Here is a 6000-nt window from a genome sequence, read left to right as displayed (position 1 = left end):
TCAATCTCGTATTAGAAGAGAGAAAGAGTTGCACTAATTCTCCCTGATAGAAAGAAGCCATTGGGTTTCTATAATGAAGTAGGGTCAAAATGGAAAGACCAATAAAAAATAGAATTGCACCAAACCGAATAAAAATAAGTAACGAGACCCCAAAAACATGCCTTGCCTTCCCAAGTTAATAAAGACAAAGTCTGTTTGCTTATTTCTCCTCTCTTTTTTATTCTTTTCTTTTATTCTATTCTATTCGTGGGACCCACAAAACAAATCTCTAACACATATTCCTCTTTCGATTCCTCATAGATAAATTTGTGTTTTAAATAAGACAAAACTCAAAGAGTCTTGTGCTTAAGATCAGATCCACTAATTGGCCGAGCAACCATTCCTTAAAAAAAACAATAGATTTTTAAAAAAAACTTTGGTGGACCCCATTAATTTGGACCAATGTCCAACACTTTGTGGTTGTATATTAGCATGCCCCAATTTCAAACTTGGCCGAAACTCCACTCTATAAAAGAGTCCACCATTCGGTCAAGTTATGTGGGGCCTACCATCACCATCACATGCTTGATATTGGCACCACCATCTTACACGATGTAGTGATTCCACCATTAACAATGCCCATAATTGATTTCCATAGGTTGATCTGACAGACCATTTTTTTAACTTCTTATGGGCCCCACTGTAAAACTAAGAGAGAGAGAGAGAGTGTGTGTGTGAAAGGACCAAGTTTTGGGTTTAGAAATTAATCCTAAGTAATTTAGAGAGTGATGAGGTGAGATTAGTGTTTATTAATTATTGAAAGATATGGGGGTATTTTGGTAACTATACCAGGGGATACAAGTGTAATTAGTAAAAAGGGTAAGGGGGTATTTTTGTAACTTCATAAGGGGACACAAGAGTAATTAATAAAAGGCTAAGTGTAATGTTCAAGGATACTTTGGGTATTAAATGTTAGCATGGCTTGGGAAGAGAGAAGAGTGACACTTGGAAATCCAAGTGTCATATCTCTCTCATGCACTCTCATGCAAGCATACAAATCAAGATTAATTCATTTTAATGTTGAAAAATTGAAGAAAAATTCGTGCAAAATAATGGAGAGATACATATAATGTGATTTGTGGTCTGGAAGAGTTTGCAAGCAAAGTTTGATTTCAATAAAGTGGAAATAGAGAAGAAATTTCATCAAATTGTAAGTTTATTCTCATCTGCCGAGATTATTTTTATTCCTGTGAATTATACACTCCGTTTTAGGAATTGTGATTAACTACAAAGTTGTAGAAATTTTTCTTTTAGTATGATTTCATATAAATTTTTCTTGATTTGGTTTTGAACGGAGAAAGTTATAGCAGTTTTACTAAACTGCAGTTTAGAAAGACATGAAATGGGGATTTTCATCTTTTTGGGTTACTTCCAGAAAGATTTAGCCAGAGTGATTAACATAAATGTTTCTGAAAAACTTATTTAGAAGATGTTTTATGTTTATAACTTATTCTAGTTTTGAGTGTACAAATAGAGATATGGATTTTAAGATTTCAGTTTTAATTGAAACCCTATTTCAAATATCCGGTAGGAAAAGTTACTTTTCCGGCAAGAATTGGCCGGAGGTGTTAACATGAAAGTTTTTGGAAATATTGTAAAAAAAATCTCTTATGTTTTATGATAAGACCAGTTCTAAATGCTTCAAGAGTTATACTTATTATAAGAGTTCAGTTTTGAAGGAAAAAGACATATTTTGTGCAGTTTGATGTTTTAACTTTTACAGCCATTTGCTCTGTAATTTGACCGTAGTTATATACTAAACAGATGTTCTTTGGTCTATATTCTACAAGTTCTAAGTTTACAAGTTTTAAAAATTCATCCATTTGATTAGAGTTTTTGAGGGTGCAAAATAGGGGTAATATGAACTTTTGTTTAAAAGTATGTTTTGGGTTTGAATCGTAGTTCTACCACCACATATGACTTATGCTGGATGTTTAAGACCAGAGAAAGGTATTGATTTAGAAAATCCTAATGCTGTAGGATTTGAAGAAGAAAAAGAGAAAGAGGAGAGAAAGCGAAAGCGAAAGGGCAAGGATAAAGTGATTTCCTGTAAGTGATGTGGTACCTGTCAGTATGCATTACTTGTTATGCAAACCAACAAAGCAAAAGGCCTGTGATGTGAATAAGAAGAATTAATATTATATATATACATATATATATATATATATGTCCTTATTTGAATGCTTTTGGTTTGTTTGACTGGTTTGTCTGACTATTATATGTCCTTGTTTGAATGTTTTTGGTTTGTTTGACTGGTTTGTCTGACTATTCTTCTTACTTGATAAGTTAGAAGCTGATGCAATGTGTTTAGATCCGTTCTGGTATAGTTATTTGACATACATCAAATTTGAAACTCTGCATCTACACATTATAGTATGGTCCCACCAGTGGTGTATCTGGACATGGTCCCTCCAGTGGTGTATCTGGACATATGGTCCCACCAGTGGTGTATCTGGACATTATAGTATGGTCCCACCAGTGGTGTATCTGGACATCATATTCATTTTTAATCCGAATCAGCATTTGAGTTTGAATTTGAAATTACACTTGAAGTTGTACTTGAGAATGTGCATGACTAAGATATATTTCTGTCAAGATAAACAAGTTATATTCAGTCTACTTTGATCTATACTGAAAAATGCTATATAATATCCTGCTCAGTAGCAGTTAGTGATATACTGCTAGATTACTATATTACTTACTAGCCCTGTGCTAATGTGCGTGATGTTGCACACTTCAGACTCCGAGGTATTTCCTGTCTTCGACCCGTCTGTTCCAAGGCCAGAGTACCGAGGTTGAGTTCAAGAGAACGTGGCTATACAAGAGTGAGTACGGCAATGTATTTTGGTTTTGTTGTTATGTATATGTAAAGAGACCTTGTGAGGCTTGTATAAATGAGAGACCCTGTGAGGCTTGTATAAATGAAAGAAAGTTTCTTTCATTTCGTTGTCTTCTAGTTATTTGTGGATATTATGTTTATATTTGGAGGCCTTGCACATTTGCCGGGTTCGCCTAGTGAGTGTGCGGCGCCTGTCTCATGCCCCGAGAGTTCCCGGGTCGGGGGCATGACAGTGTGTGTGTGTGTGTGTGTGTGTGAGAGAGAGAGAGAGAGAGAGAGAGAGAGAGAGAGAGCTAGGCATTATGGGGTTAGTCCAAACCGTCCACTTGATTGGGCGACAAGATAAATGGGATATGTCCTAGAAATCATTCCCACAAGCTGATCCGAGCCATCAAATTGGTACACCCACAACCAGCCCCTGATCTTCAATCAAATCTTTCAAGTGTGTGAAAATCCAAGGGAGATACGGGTGTAAATAACAATTTCAATCCAATAGTATCAAACTTTCGGTGTTATAACTTGAGATGATCTTGACCCTTGATCTCGGCCAGTGGTTGCATCACACACTCGGATTTGGCCAAGAATTTCCAAACTTTTGATTTTCTTTGAAATTTTCTCTCCTTAGCTCTATTTTCCGTGAAAATCCAGAAATAGCCGTGAAACACCAAAAACAAGCAAATACCTTAGTAGTACCGCTTAAAATGATAAAAATATGCATGTTTCCCACCACTACCATTCACACATAAATATGTTCATCAGTACATATCCTTAATCACGTCAACATCTTTAGTAGGCACTTTTTTCTCTTCAAGGACCCACTACATAATACTTCTGGGAACCCTATCATACGCTTTCTCCAAACCAATGAAAACCATAAGAAGGTCATTTTTATTTTCACTAAATCTCTCCATTAACCGCCTAATCAAGAAGATAGCTTCCATAGTCGATCGTCCGGGCATGAAGTCAAACTGATTCTCTAACACCTTAGTCTCTTTTCTTAGTCTATGCTCAATTACTCTCTCCCAAAGCTTCATGGTGTGACTCATTAGCTTAATTCCCTGGTAATTGGTGCAACTCTGAATATCCCCTTTGTTCTTATAAATAGTTAAATGTACTCTTACTCCACTCATCAGGCATCTTCTTTGTCTTCAAAATATTGTTAAATAATGTAGTTAACCAAACCAAACTCACATCATCCAAGCTTCTCCAAGTCTCAATAGGAAAATTTGGAGATGAGATCCAACCAGAAGGTTATTTGTTTCTTCCTTCTATTCTCAGTTACTTGGTAAGGATCACCCATCTCTTGCAAGAAAATATTGAGTTTCCATGGCTCCGTAGAGAATCAAGGCCTTCTATTGCTCAATTTTTTTGGACAAGATTCTCAATATTGATCATCTTCGTCACTGACCTAAAATCATTGTCAATCACTGCTCTAGGTATTGTTGATGCAGAGTTGGTTGGCCACTTCTTGATTTATTTAATTTGACAGAACTCCATCTATGTTCTTTTTAGTGTTTTCTGGGTCACTCGAGGTCATAGTACTTATCATTTTAGGCTTGCGATTTCACTCAATGGTCTTCTTCTAGAGGTAGTTCCCTTTGTAATCTTACTTTTGTTGCTGTGTATTGAAGGAAAATCCTTTCTACAATGACCCCATGCATAGATACTATTGAGAAAAAAGGGTTAGGGAGAAAATAATGAGTTTAGAGGATCTCCCCCTCACTCTATTATATTTATATTAGAGTTACATGTACAAAGTCCATCATACCCTTAGGCATGTCACACACTCTAACACTCCCCCTCAAGCTGGAATGTATATATCATACATTCCTAGCTTGTTACAAATATCACTCAATTTAGAGTTGCTCAATGACTTTGTAAACATGCCAGCCAACTGATCTACTAAACGAGTATACTTACTTCTTATCTCCTCTTTCTGAATTCTTTGATGAATGAAATGGCAGTCTACTTCAATGTGTTTTGTGAGTTCATGGAACATTGGATTGGTAGAAATGTGTATTGCAGCTTTGTTAACACAATACAACTGCGAAGGAGCAGAAGGACCAAAGCCAATCTCAGACTGAAGTGAGCGCAACCAAATGAGTTCAGTGCTCGTATGTGCCATTGCTCTATATTCTGCTTCTACACTGGATTTGGCTATGACATCTTGCTTCTTGCTTCTCCATGACACTAGGTTTCCACCTACAAAGGTACAATAACCCATAGTTGACCTTCTATCTGCAGGAGATACAACCCAATCTACATCAGAGAACCCTTCAATTTTCATATGGCCATGTCTTTTAAATAGTAAACCCTTTCCGGGAGCACCCTTTAGGTACTTAAGGATTTGAACAACTGCAGCCCAGGGAGAGGTACGAGGGGAGCTCATGTACTGACTGAGTACCCCTATAGCATATGATATGTCTGGTCAAGTAACTATAAGATATATGAGTTTACCCACTAGCCTTCTATATCTACCAGGATCCTCCAATATATCACCTTCTTTTGGAACCAGTTTCACATTACTATCCATGGGTACAGACGCTGGCTTAACCCCAAGATCGCATGTCTCTTCCAGTAGGTCCAGGACATACTTCCTTTGTGATAGAGAAAGCCCTTTAGAAGAGTGTGCTACGTCTATTCCAAGGAAGTATCTAAGACAACCCAGATCCTTAGTGGAAAATTATTTGTGTAAGAATGTTTTCAATTTTTGTATCCCTCTTGAGTTGCTTCCTGTGATGATGATGTAGTCGTCATACACAATCAGCAAAATGCAACCTTCTGAAGAGTGATGACTGAACACTGAGTGGTCCACTGCACATTGTTTCATGCTAAAGCGCATGACTGTCTCGCTGAACCTTCCAAACCATGCACGAGGAGATTGTTTGAGTCCATAGAGAGATTTCCGTGGATGACACATAGAGAGGACATTTCCCCCTGAGCAACATACCCTGCTGGTTGCTTCATTTACACCTCCTCTGTTAGATCCCCATGAGGAAATGCATTATTCACATCTAACTGATGGAGGGCCCAATCACCATTTACTGCCAAAGAAAGAAGAACACGAACAGATGAAATCTTTGCAACTAGAGAAAACATCTTAGTGTAGTCAACACCAGATC

The sequence above is a fragment of the Tasmannia lanceolata genome, unplaced genomic scaffold (genome assembly GCF_043159265.1).
Source record: "Tasmannia lanceolata isolate RefF3 unplaced genomic scaffold, GAP_Taslan_0.1 ptg000003l, whole genome shotgun sequence".
In the NCBI taxonomy this organism is placed as follows: Eukaryota; Viridiplantae; Streptophyta; class Magnoliopsida; order Canellales; family Winteraceae; genus Tasmannia; species Tasmannia lanceolata.
This window is presented reverse-complemented; position numbering follows the sequence as displayed.